The 14,204-nt window shown below is 40.6% G+C and overlaps 1 protein-coding gene across 7 annotated transcripts in view; it reads right to left on the bottom strand.

The window, feature by feature from the left end:
• CCSER1 (coiled-coil serine rich protein 1) overlaps positions 1 to 13,295 on the bottom strand; it is a 1,274,678-nt gene extending 1,261,383 nt beyond the window's left edge. For all 7 annotated transcript variants that reach the window (XM_049709018.1, XM_049709019.1, XM_049709020.1 and 4 more), the window contains exon 1: positions 13,157 to 13,295. The gene's annotated coding sequence lies outside the window, so the exon portion shown is untranslated. The remainder of the gene's footprint in view (positions 1 to 13,156) is intronic.
• Between the last annotated feature and the right edge of the window lie 909 nt (positions 13,296 to 14,204).

Raw genomic sequence — 14,204 nt, 5'->3', positions numbered from 1 at the left:
GATTTTTCTGGCTTCCTGGGGTCAGCTTGTATAGCTATAAACTTTGCTCTTAAAACTGCTTTTGCTGCATCCCATAGGTTTTGGATCGTTTTGTTTTCATTATCATTTGTCTCTGGATATTTTTTCATTTCCTCTTTGATTTCTTCAGTGATCTCTTGGTTATTTAGTAACGTATTGTTTAGCCTCCATGTGTTTGTGTTTCTTTCCCTGTAATTGATTTCTAATCTCATAGCATTGTCGTCAGAAAAGATACTTGATATGATTTCAATTTTCTTAAATGTACTGAGGCTTGATCTGTGACCCAAGATGTGATCTATCCTGGAGAATGTTCTGTGCACACTTGGAAGAAAGTGTAATCTGCTGTTTTTGGATGGAATGTCCTATAAATATCAATTAAATCTATCTGGCCTATTTTGTCATTTAAAGCTTGTGTTTCCTTATTAATTTTGTTTGGATGATCTGTCCATTGGTGTAAGTGAGGTGTTAAAGTCCCCCACTATTGTTGTGTTACTGTCAATTTCCTCTTTTATAGCTGTTAGCAGTTGCCTTATGTATTGAGGTGCTCCTATGTTGGGTGCATATATATTTATAATTGTTATATCTTCTTCTCGGATTGATCCCTTGATCATTACGTAGTGTCCTTCCTTGTCTCTTGTAACATTCTTTATTTTAAAGTCTATTTTATCTGATATGAGTATTGCTACTCCAGCTTTCTTCTGATTTCCATTTGCATGGAATATCTTTTTCCATCCCCTCACTTTCAGTCTGTATGTGTCCCTACGTCTGAAGTGGGTCTCTTGTAGACAGCATATATATGGGTCTTGCTTTTGTATCCATTCAGCGATCCTGTGTCTTTTGGTTGGAGCATTTAATCCACTCACATTTAAGGTAATTATCAATATGTATGCTCCTATGACCATTTTCTTAATTGTCTTGGGTTTGTTTTTGTAGGTCCTTTTCTTCTCTGTGTTTCCCACTTAGAGAAGTTCCTTTATCATTTGTTGCAGAACTGGTTTCGTGGTGCTGAATTCTCTTAGCTTTTGCTTGTCTATAAAGCGTTTGATTTCTCCATCGAATCTGAACGAGATCCTTGCCGGGTAGAGTAATCTTGGTTGTAGGTTCTTCCCTTTCATCACTTTAAGTATATCATGCCACTCCCTTCTGGCTTGTAGTTTCTGCTGAGAAATCAGCTGTTAGCCATATGGGAGTTCCTTTCCATGTTATTTGTCATTTTTCCCTTGCTGCTTTCAATAATTTTTCTTTGTCTTTAATTTTTGCCAATTTGATTACTATGTGTCTCGGTGTGTTTCTTCTTGGGTTTATCCTGTATGGGACTCTCTGTGCTTCCTGGATTTGGGTGGCTATTTCCTTTCCCATGTTAGGGAAGTTTTAGACTATAATGTCTTCAAATATTTTCTTGGGTCCTTTCTCTCTCTCTCCTCCTTCTGGAACCCCTATAATGCGAATGTTGTTGCGTTTAATGTTGTCCCAGAGGTCTCTTAGGCTGTCTTCATTTCTTTTCATTCTTTTTTCTTTATTCTGTTCCACAGCACTGAATTCCACCATTCTCTCTTCCAGGTCACTTATCCATTCTTCTGCCTCAGTTATTCTGCTATTGACTCCTTCTAGTTTAGTTTTCATTTCAGTTACTGTATTGTTCATCTCTGTTTGTTTGTTCTTTAATTCTTCTAGGTCTTTCTTAAACATTTCTTTCATCTTCTCGATCTTTGCCTCCATTCTTTTTCCGAGGTCCTGGATCATCTTCACTATCATTACTCTGAATTCTTTTTCTGGAAGACTGCCTATCTCCATTTCATTTAGTTGTTTCTCTGGGGTTTTACCTTGTTCCTTCATCTGGTACATAGCCTTATGCCTTTTCATCTTGTCTATCTTTCTGTGAATGTGGTTTTTGTTCCACAGCCTGCAAGGTTGTAGTTCTTCTTACTTCTGCTGTCTGCCCTCTGGTTTGGATCCTGGTTCTTCATTTAATAGATTTCTATATTGGTCAAGTTACTTAACTTCTCTGTGCTTCAGTTTCTTGACCTGGTCCGATACGCTGAAGAACAGCAGGATCTGGCACTCTTGTCCATAAGCACTTTTCAGCGAGCGCTGAAGGTAAATAATAATAGTGAGTAGGCAAATAGCTGCAACCGAACCATAGTTTTTATAGGAGTGTTTCATCTCTAGTATTATTAGAAAATGACTAGCAATTGGGAGATTGGGATTGACATATATACACTAATATGTATAAAATGGATAACTTATAAGAACCTGCTGTATAAAAAAAAATAAAATTTTAAAATTTTAAAAAAAGAAAATGACTAGCAATTTTTAATCTCTAAAATTAATGATGATATTATTTGGCATAATTCTAAATACTTAGTAAAAAAAGTATTAGTTTTCCAAACTGAGTTTAGTTAAGATGGTTTTTGAAAACTTTTGCTTTATTCATTTTTTAGCACTTTTTAAAATTCCTTCTTCTACATCTAAGTTATTCTGACTCCATATTTTTCTCTGAGTTATATAACTAGCTTTGCCAAGGGGTAAAAATCACTAAAATATATAGCTTTTCTTTTTATGTTTCATAATTGAAACATTCCTGCTGGCAATAGGTACAAGAAAAAAATCAAAACAGGAAAGAGAAACAGCATGATGTACAGGATAGATAGTAGTTATACTTCAAAAATGTGAAAAGCAGAATTATAAAGTGAAAATATCCCCCAGGAAAAGGCCCCACAACCATTTTCTATGGTTCATGCACTTGAAATACAGGGAATTTCTGACCAAAAGGAAAACTGTGGTACCTAAACTATTCTTGCACTGTCCCAATAAGGGAAGATATAGTCAGGTACACAATTTACCCACATCATGTAAAAGTGATCAGTAAGTCAATATCACACCAGTTGACAGGATGACTTCCATGTAAACAAAAGTTTTTCTATGATGACATTATCACTTATTGCCACACTGAACATTCAGAGCAATGAAATGTGTGATCGCAAGTTCCGGAAGCCTTAGAAAATGAATATGGAGTGAATGTTCAGGATGCTTGTTTGAGGACATGACAAACCAGACAGTCCTTTGGCCCCCAATCTGCATATCAGCCTATGCTACTTTCCTTAAACCTTACTATCCCCTAACGCCCATGGTATGTATGCCATAGTTCCTCCATTCCTTTCATTTTTTTCAAGACTTTTGGCCATTTTAGGTTACTTGGTTCCAAGTTAAGAACACATTTTCAGTCCATGAAAAAGCCATGGAGGGCAGTATTCAAAGTGAGCCTAGATGTGGTTAGCACTGGGAACAGTTCACACAAGATGTACAATATTCAAGTCACTCTTAAGCAGTATTCATTCATTTATCAATTACTGAGCATCTTCACATCACAGAGTTAGATGAGCTGTTTGAAAAAGAGAATAAAGCACAGAACACCTGCCCTCATTAAGTTCACAATCCAGTGGGCATGAAGCACAAACAAGCAGTGAATTATGATACTTTAAAGGGAGATTTGATAATGATATATACACAGGCTGTTACTGACACTCAGAATAGGCTTCTTACATAGGGTTGAGGTAAGCATCCTTGAATTTTACATTTGAATTGAGCCTTGAAGGACCCACTGGAATAAACCAAATGATGGAAGGTTAGTCATTCCAAGTGAATGATGCAGCATCTGCAATGTCAGGCTCTATGATTAGCAGAAACAAAAACAACAAAGTATTTTGCACAGTTTTGCAAGAGAGGATTTTGGCAAGAGTCTAGTACCCTGGATAGCTCCCTTGCCTCAAAGGTGACTGGAGAGACTGAGGTCTAGCAGATTGGAAGGGGGGCTGAAGGATCTCCAGAACTTCAAATTCACCAATCTATCCTATATTAAATCTCTTTGGCTTTTAAGATACATCATCGAATCATTTCCTGCGTTAGACTTCTGGGGCTACATTTCGTGTGTCATCATCCAATGAACCTGATGCTCCTCAGAAATATCCTGGGAGGCAATTCCTTCCTACTCTTCACTAGATAGTTAATGCTAGACTGTCTTTATCCCTTCAGTGTTTTGAGCAGCACTTGGACCTGGCACCGTCACCATTTCCCCCTGGAATTCTTCATATTATACTCTCCCTCTGATCAACTTAGACCCTCCCACTGCAGGGCCCTTGATTCTTTCAAAAGGTTGGCTGGTGTTGTTGAAGAAGATATCTCCCAATACCACCATATTTACGTCTTGAGGTACACTGCAGGAACTATCCCTCAAAGTTAATTTTAACCATAATGTTGCTATAAGTTTATACGTTTGCTGTGTACAAATCTGTAATGATTTTTTGATGGCCCTGTTTAGTAATCTATACTTTATGTTTAAAATTACTGCTATAAGAGGTACACTCTAACTTTTAAGTAACTCACTTATTAGTGAATACGTTTAGTTTTCTTGGGTCTGTTTGCACATGAATATAGTATTAAAAATTGAAAACAAAGCCAAATAACTATTCTTGAGCTATCTGCCCAGTAGGTAACATTCCTTTGAAAGTTTAGGAATCCTGGTGTGCAGACCCATTGGTTTTGTTATCAATAAGATATTTTGAAACTTTACCTGAAATAAGTTACTCTTAGTCTGCATTTCTAATACTGAATTTGAGTTTTATTTAGAGGTATGGTTTAGAGGTATGTTTTTCCTTTTCTTAACCTTCTCATCTGATGTCTTTTCCCTTTCAAGCTTTTCCTGGATGTCCTAAAGAATACTGTATCTTAGAAAAGAGTACTCACTAAACACATTTCATATATTCTGGCTTAATGACTTAATGTTCTGGTAATCTGTATACCTATAAATAACAAAAAACAATCAAACAAAAATACTTGAGGAAGAATTGCCTAGAATGTCAAAGCCTACATCTGCATTTATTTCTGTCATGTTTTTACACTTGTTTTGATTTTATTTGTAAACCTTACATAGGTTTGTGATATATCATTTGCTGCTACTGCCAAAACCAAACAAAAAACAAAAAAGCCAAATACACAACAATAACAACTCACTAACAGAATCACAGTATTTAACTTTGCAGGAAAGAGTTCATTGCAGTGAACAGGTACATAAGAAATATGACACGCCAGTCTGAATTTGGTTGATGAGGAAGGTGTATCACTAAGACTCCCAGAAAAGTTGAACTAAGGTAGTACACCTGGCTTAACAAACACGTCCTGAACAAAGGAATACCTCTAGGTTTCATTAACAAATGGGGAAAATCAGAGAAGGCATCACACAGTCTGAAGTATGTTTCTTCAGCTGTTTGACTTTCCAAACATGTCATATTAAATAAGGTTACACAAGAGAATGGAGAAAAGCCAGATCATCTTGAAATAAACCAGTGACTTAGAATAAGAGAAACAGGCAAACACTAAAGAATCAAACCAGACATGGAAGAATCTGTATTCCGTTCATGTGGATTAAGCTGTTAAGGAGCCACAGGAACCATAGGAGGTACACTCTTCTTGAAACAGACTGACTTATTCATAATAAGCATTTACAAAATGTCTGCTGTCAATGATGATGAATGAGGTAGCTCTACAGTGGGACACAGCCAGATAAGGGAAGATAACATGTAACAAAATGAGGCAGTCTGGTGATGGTCAGAACCTGGAACTAGACTTGCCCTGTAGTCTGAAAAGCACTTTACAACCCCAGCTCAAAGTACTTCCAGAAAGTCCAACCAACCTGTGTATCTGGGGGTGGGGCAACATGCCGTAAGTGTCTGGCATCATGGAGGGCCAAGAGTGGGCCCTGGAAATGAAGCACACCTCTAAGAGCTGGAAATGACAGCCAGGAAAGTAATTACTAGGGCAGCCGGGGGGGAACCTGCTGGCAGATGAAAAGGGCGCAGGAAGTGTGGTGGTTTAGAAGCATGATCCAAGTCCTTAAAGAAATAAAGAAGGCTCTGTCAGAAGAAAAGAAAGGCCTTGCTCAAATGCTATGAGAAATGGTGATATCGAGTAAGTTATCAAGAGGCAGGGGAAAACATTAGGTGAGAAATCAGTTTCGGTTATTAGAAAGAGGCATTACTGTAAACACATTATAACATTAGAGCTGGACAGCAAGGGTGGCTTGATGTTAAGTCCCAACATGTTGGGCGAGAAGTCAGTCAATCTTCCTCTACACAGAAGGATTGGTCCTAAATCAGGGGCATGGCTAAGGTTCCAGTTAATGATTAAACGATTCCAGCAACAGAGAACAGGTTCTGACAAAATCTACAAAACCTCTCACCTAAGAGACACACTCAGTGAAACACCAATTTTTTTCCTTTTGATATTAGGCATCTACTTTTATTCATGTTATTGACTGATCTAAACACATTATGAACTATATAACTTTGTCCGTTAGTCTAGCAGAGGGCTTCAGAATAACCAAATTTAACTGTCCATGGACTTCTACAGAATTAGAATACTTAAATATTTTTAAATATGCCCTTTGCTTCAAACATTTGAACATTGACTAAACCCACATTTAAATAAATAAGTTGAAGATTAAAAGCCAAAAGAAACTAAACTGATGTGATCATGTAATTTTTTTCTCATGGGAGACAGCTGAATTAACAGACTGCACCTAAGGTCAACTTTGCTTGAGCAAGGTTCTCAAAGCTTTGTTGATCTTTTCCAGAAGATAAGCTGCATATCTCCAAATATGAAGAATATCTAATACCTTAATATTCTCTGCATAAAGGCACTCATTCTTTTTTTTTTGGGGGGGGGGGGCGCGGTACGCGGGCCTCTCACTGTTGTGGCCTCTCCCGTTGCGAAGCACAGGCTCCAGACGCGCAGGCTCAGCGGCCATGGCTCATGGGCCCAGCCGCTCCACGGCATGTGGGATCCTCCCGGACCAGGGCACGAACCCGTGTCCCCTGCATCGGCAGGCAGACTCTCAACCACTGCGCCACCAGGGAAGCCCGGCACTCATTCTTAAAATTATACTTGGTTACATCTTAAATTTCCACTAATACGTTGGGAGATTCTGACCAGCTGGGGTAAAAGAATTGTGATTGAGTGGCACTGAGGGTAAAAAATATCAGTACTGAAAAGAACAATAAGAAGACGGGAGCATCACCCTTAGAAGTCCTCCATCACTTCTTCCAATCACCCAAAAAGCAACAACAGCACTGCTGAAGATAGTGGCAACACGGTGAGTACTGCACAGATATTGCTGGGCCCTGAGTCAAATCAGGAATAAGAAGAAAATACACTCCCCTTCACGTTTTCTGTCCACTGGTTTCATAATTTCTTCATCATTGTAAAAAAAAAAAAAATCAATGTTTGGTGTCAGTAGCTTTGGCAGAGCACAGAACAGAGTGTCAGTTTCCTCATCTCTAAAATACACACAAAACTTTATAATGTTAAGAGAATTGCATGGCATAACATATATAAAGTGTTTAACACGGAAGACATGTTCAGCACATTATAGCCATTGCTGCTGTTGTTAATAAACATCTCATAATTTGCAAAATATAAAGGAAAACAACGCCCGTGTTTACATATATTCTAGGACTCCCTTTATTTTAAAATACTTTTTAAAGTGTCAGTCTTTGGAAAAACATAAAATACCCTTAGAACGAAGGCAGTTATTCAGCCAATATTTATTTATGTGTTGGCCACCGTTAAATCCTGATGATTCTGAACCAATCACACAAATACACATAAAATTAAACTGCAATGAGTACCACAAGGTAGAAGAACATGGAACTAAAACAATATATAATAGGGCAACTAATGTAGCAAAGGAGGCCAAGGAAGGTTTCCTTAGAGAAGGGATGATTGAGCTCATATCTGAAAGGCAGGGGTTGGGGGAGTGGAGGGGGGAGGGAGGACGAAGTGAGGGACAAGGATACTAAGAGAGACACAGGATTTGAACACATTATCTTTAATCTTGAAGGATGTACAGATGTGGTCTAAAATTTATTTTAGTAGTAAGAACATTTGAGAGAACATTCCACACTGGTGAAGCTATTGTTGAGCAGCTAAAATAACTGTAGTCTTACCCCGAGAAGATGATTATAAATGCCAAGACGAAAAATATCACATGAGTCAACAAAACTAAACAAAAAATGGTCAACCTTTGTACACTGTGCATATTTTTTGCCTTATAAATGACTACCAATAAGGTCAGTCTGAGGTCATTACTGTCCAGTTAAATTCCACACTTATGTATTGCTTCCCCAATCAACAACAAACATGTGCACAGGAATTAGAAAGTCTTTTTGTTTTTGTTTTTAATTAAGATGTAATTCTTCTGATGGAGAATGTAATATTTTCTAGGTCTAAATAGTTAAAGCTTAGTTATCTCTACCAGTTGAGGAAAGTATTTAGATACAAAATAGGTAGAAAACACAGTCTTCAAGTTTCACTATAAGATATTCGAGGTCAGTGGTTCTCAAAGTTTAGAGTGTGTGAGAATCATGTCGGGGACCCCAGCGCAGAGTTTCTGGTTCAATCATCCAGTGGAATTGCATTTTAACGAGTTCACTGGTGCTACCGCTCACGGAACCGCATTTTGAGAACTACTGCCCTAGGTTAAGAATTTGCCGTTAGGTAACAAAAATGTTTCCTTATAAATGACGTTTAGATTTTATTTAAGATCAGAACACAGTTACAGTGTTCAAATATTTTAATAAGTTCAATTAAAATTTCAAAATTGTTAGTACAGTGTAAATAACACAAAACGAAAAAGTACATTTTAAGTTAATCTAAATATAGGGCCAGGAATTTGGCCAAACAACAAACTGTATCTGTCAAAGACCTAAGCAGAAATGTTTTTTTTTTATTGCAATACCACAGACCCTAGTAAACATTTTCAACCACCACTTTCTTTTTTTGCCATTTTGTTTAGCCCACATATGAAAACAGCTTAAAATGAAATACAGTCATTTTAAAGTGAGAACTGAGAGCAATATGCTGGTACTGTATCAACTGCAGCTTAGACTGGTCAGCTTTACATTTTTATAGTTAGTTTAAGCTACATATTGAAGTATGTTTCTTTCGTTAGTGTCTTTCATCAATCTCCTCATCTTTTCTCACTGCTTCTCCCACCGCAGACTTCATGTTTTATTGTTAACTGACACTCTCGCATAGTGAAGATAATATTGCTGATAGAAGCATACGTCCTCAATATAAAGCAAATAGATTTTGTCACTATCCAGTATGGAAATCACACAGAAGCTGTCAGTCATATAGTAGGAGAGATTATCAAAGTGATACACCTTTGACATATAGTCCAAAACCAAACTCAAAAGAGACCAATTAACAGATACACTGGTCTGTACTTTGACTACATTGGAAATCATCCCATTCCTGCATGAATATGAAATAGGTGATTTAATAGGATTTTCACTTCTGTAATAACTCCTATCTATTCACTGTTGAGAAAATATATATGCAAATCTTTTAATTCAACTAATCTGAAAGTAATTCTACTCTGTTATTTATTGAAAGTGATATCTAATATTTGTACTATTTCCTTATTGTCACCATAACATACTTCTCAGGTGTCATATTGAATAGACAGGCTCAATGTCAATTCAGATCTTTCCCCTTGTGGTCTTAAAATGGGGAAATGCATTTTAAACAGTTTTGTGTTTGCTTTCTTATATATATATATATATATAAACAAATATATATACAAAAAGCAAATAACTAAGTTCAAAATGCTCAGAGACAGAGCATGCTCTTATTAGTAATACAATCTATTTACCAGAAGACAATTAAAACATCTTTAAAACTGTCACTACAATTCTAAAATTGTTCCCCATAGGCCCTACATCATAGCTATATATTCATGGAAAATAATGTAAAGATAGATTAACTATTATGCAGATGCATTCTAATAACTTTAAAATAAAAATATTATAGAAAGTATATTAATGAGTTACACATTTTATATGAATAAAATATTAAGCATTCAATGACTGCTCACTATGAATACAGTTGTTCTTTTACATACCTCATACTCTTTCCTTTAGAGCAAATCTAAGGAGAATTGGCTAAGGATGTAACTCAAACACCTCACTTCATGTACATGCCACCTTGTTATTAATACGAAATGCAATACTTTAGTGTGATGTGGTATATTTAAATATTTAGAGTAATTTTTCTTTATAAATGCATATAAAGCACATTTTTCATTAAAAGGCAAGATAAAATCAAAAATTTGTCTTCTTAGGTACAGAAATATTGACAATTCCAAGAATGCAGCATACAGAATGTTGTTCATCAAAAAAAGACTCACCTGCACTTTGCACAACAAATTCAACCACTTTGCAATATCAAAATCTATTTCAAAACAAACTTATCTTTCTTAAATCTTATGTTCTTTTCTACAATTCCAGGAGACTTACATCTTATACCTTATATTCTCATCCACAAGCCACTAATCCTATTTATCCTTTAAGATCAAAACCAAGCAAGTCTTACCTACGCCGGAAGTCTTTTCAGACAAAATCCAGTATGAAATGTTATTGTCATGCTCTGAACTCCTGCAGTCTTCATTAGACATGCAACCTCTTATTGTCAAGGTTTGCTACCTCTGTTCAACCATGCGCATCAGATTTGCCCCAACTGGAGAGTAAGCTCCTGAAGGGCAGGAAGCAAGGAAGTCCTATGTTCCTCTCCACAGTACCTAGATAGTATCTTGCACATGACAGGCCCTTTATTATGAACACTATGTGATAAAATGCAATAAGGAGTTCAATATCTATAAAATGTAATATTTTTTCATTTTCTACTTCACAAGTTTGATATAAATTAACATTCTACAGTAAAAAATTCATTATTAAAATAATAAACAGTTGCTGATTCTCTAATGGTGTCAAAGAAGTATCCATAAATGTGACTTTTAATGACTGCAATAATATAATTCATCAAGCACATTTTAAAATTCCCCATTACTTCTACATTCCAGTGATTCAGGAAAGTGAAGGTAACAGCCCTCAGAGTGCGGCGCTCAGTTCAAGTTTTAATGTGATATATAAAAACTGCACATGCTCCAATGCTAAAAATGTATTTTAAACCAACATGAATCTAACCAAATCAAAATAACAAATCCTTAACACTGCTTTGTCTTCCAAATAAACAGGACTGTTAAGGAAAGCTACTTTTGCACTGGAAAAAAACAACAACAGTTGGCATGTTTTGATCAAAATAAGGAGCTCCTTAATTAATACCAAATGAAGACAAATCACTCTGACAATACGTTGGTCAGTCTACTTCTCTTTCTTCTCCGTGAAATTACTGAACCGGCGGTTGCAATATGGAATTTCAATGCTTTAAAAACACTGTACTTGGCAGGTGCTTAAAGACATCCCAATTTAAAATAATAAGGACACTGTCCTACTATCTCCGTCACAACCCCGTCATCGGTTCCATGAAAACACAGGTTGCTACTTTTAAGAACAAACATAAAGTTGCTAAAGCATAGTTGGCAGACACTGTCCTAAGGCATTTCCAAGCTTCAAGTCATGTCTTTGGAATTTTTGCCTGTCATAAAGCAAAAAGAAACCGAAACAAATTAATTATGTTGTAGACTAGATTAATAGTATTTTAGGTCTTTTCTTAATAGCTAGTTGTAATTCTCATCAGTAATAATCGATATAAACTCACTAGGTGTCTGCTTCTCTTTCTTCCCCAAGTCTTTTAATAAAACCATCTTTATGGTAAAATGTGTGCGCATTATTTTTAATAGCCTTTCTTAGGGGTAGAAATGGAGGATATGCGTTACATATCACTGGGAAGGTATCCAACTGTAAAGATATTAGAAATGAAAGCTGTTGAAACCAAGTAGGTACTTTCTGCCTGTAGGTGTTGTTATTGGTGGCCTGAAGAGGTAGGAGGAGTGTAGAATAAGTACATACAAACATTAAAGGGCAAGAGATAGGTAACTTCTAAGAAGCATTTTTTTTCTACCTGTAAAATGACAAGTGATTTTCTGACTTCCTTCACCTCATATTCAATGCCCCACGATGGGGAGGGGAAATGGAAAGCAGAATTGCTTCTAATTCTGAGAAAGAAAAGGGGAGACATGGGAGAGAGGAACAGAGAGAGAGAGAGGAGGAGAGAGGGCGAGAGAGAAGCTCAGGAACCACGGAAGGAAACCCGCAGAAATTTCACAACTCTGCCATAAATAGCCTTTCTTCTCACTCTGGATACCTCGTCCTCTACATCAGCAAGGCTCAGCCTCCACGCGCAGGGCAGCACCATTCACAAATCCCTCCGTCACCCCATCTCGCACACCTGCCCCTGATAGCACTGCTTGTACGAGTCCTGGGACACATGCCAAAAGGTGACGGGAGGCGGAGCAAGGGGGCACCTGCGGTTTCAGATCGGGACTGATTTCCTTTCCCGGGGAACCAACGCTTTGATTAGTCAGGAGCGCGAACACACACACACACACACACACACACACACCCACACACCCACACACCCACACACACACACACACACACACACACACACACTCCCTGGAGCCCTTGACACGCCACCACAAAGCAATTTGTTCACGCTAAGTCGCTGCTGTTCCTGCCGCCGCTGGGGAGCGTCTGACCCCCAACCCAGGAAGCCAGCGCCGGAGAACGAGCGGGTGGAGGAGAGAGGACGTCCAGGCTCGGGCACTGCGGCTCCCCGCCCCCTCCTTCCTCTTCCCCCTCCCACGCCCCCGCCCCCGCCCCCGCCCGGGCGCCCGCAGCCCCCGGCGTCAGCGCTGCCCGGCCGCCCCTACCTGCGGGAAGCGAGCGGCGAGGGAGGGGAGCGGCCACCAGCCTGCGCCAACTCTTGCCTTCTCGGCCGGCCGCGCTCCGCATCGCCCCGGAGTGGCGGCCGCGGCCGCGGGGAGCCGAGCGCTCAAGAGCGCGGAGGAAAAGGCCACGCAGCACGCGGGGAGTCGCGCGCCGGCGGAGAAGCGAGCCCGTCCGCCTCCCTCCCTCCCCGCCCGCGAGGCCAGGTCTCCGCGCCGCGCACGCCGGGCCCACGGCCGGCGACCCTGGCCTGCGCGCGGGCTGCTCCGGGGCGGCCCGGTCACAGCTCGGCCAGCCTTCGGGCGGTCCTCCCGCGTCCGCCTGAGGCCAGCGCCAGTGTCGCGGCGACGCGAAGCGCGACCCTCCGGGCGCGGGGGCACCGGGGGCGTTACTACCTGGAGGGCTCCGCGGCGCTTGTTAGGCTTCTCCCGGGCACGCGGGGATTTCTGTCTTCGGAGCACGGGGGTTGTCCTTCCTGCCACCCCTCCTCTGCCCTCCCTCCCTGCCTTGGCCGTTGGGCTCCTTCTCTCCACTCCCAGTTGAACAGAGTCGAGCTGCGTTATTTAATAATCCTCCTGCTGCTCTGCCTGAGCCACCGCTTCCCAGGCAGTCATGTTGTGGAGAGAGGGAGAGAGCGAGAGGCGGATTGGCAGTCGGTCGGCGACTGTTCGTGGTGAGAGAGGGAAGAGCGGAGCAAGAGGAGGGCAGGGGAGGGACGTGGGGAGGCGCTTCCAAGTGTGTGAGTGCGCGGAGTGCGACTGAGTGGGGTACAACGGAGCCACCTCCCGGCTAGGCCGCGCTCCCTGACTAAGGAGGGCGGCGGCGAGCGCAGCTTTTATAGGAGCGGAGCGGGGGAGGAGTTAAACTGGGGCGGAGGGAGGGGTTAAACTGGGGCGGGGCGTGGATGGCTGCGAGGACGGCGCCCGGCCAACTGAGGCCGCGGGTTGCCACGCACGCATAGTCTTGCATTTAACGCGCGCACACCCACTGCTGGCCCGTTGCTGAGTTTTCATTTTAGGGGAAGCCGTATCCTGTCGTGCTGCCTTGGCTTTGCACTCAGCCCATCCTCATGAGTGCGTCGAGTCCAAGTGCATTGGCAGGTCAAAGTGTTAGAGAGGGAGAATCTGAAGCTCTGCGAAGGGGCCCCGGTAATGCTGAAAATGCACTGTATCTTTTCTCTCCAAACCACCGATGCTATTTTCTTTCTCTTCCACCTCTCAGGGAGAAAACTGTGAGGCGTCCTCCTCTTTTCCTTCTCACCCAGGCTATTCACATCCTGACACATCTCTTACCTCAAAGGCAGCAAGAAACCTGCCTTCCTTTCTCTTAGCAGATGACACCTCCCAACAAATATTTACAGCACTCAGTTCTTCTGTAGGATAATGGAAGCATTGGGACTGTGGCCTGGAGTGGAACTTGTGTTCCTGCACATAAGGTCCTCAA

This window comes from Orcinus orca, chromosome 4 (assembly GCF_937001465.1).
Source record: "Orcinus orca chromosome 4, mOrcOrc1.1, whole genome shotgun sequence".
Classification (NCBI taxonomy): domain Eukaryota; kingdom Metazoa; phylum Chordata; class Mammalia; order Artiodactyla; family Delphinidae; genus Orcinus; species Orcinus orca.
The sequence above is the reverse complement of the archived record's forward strand: the minus strand, read 5'-3'. Positions and strand labels throughout refer to the sequence as shown.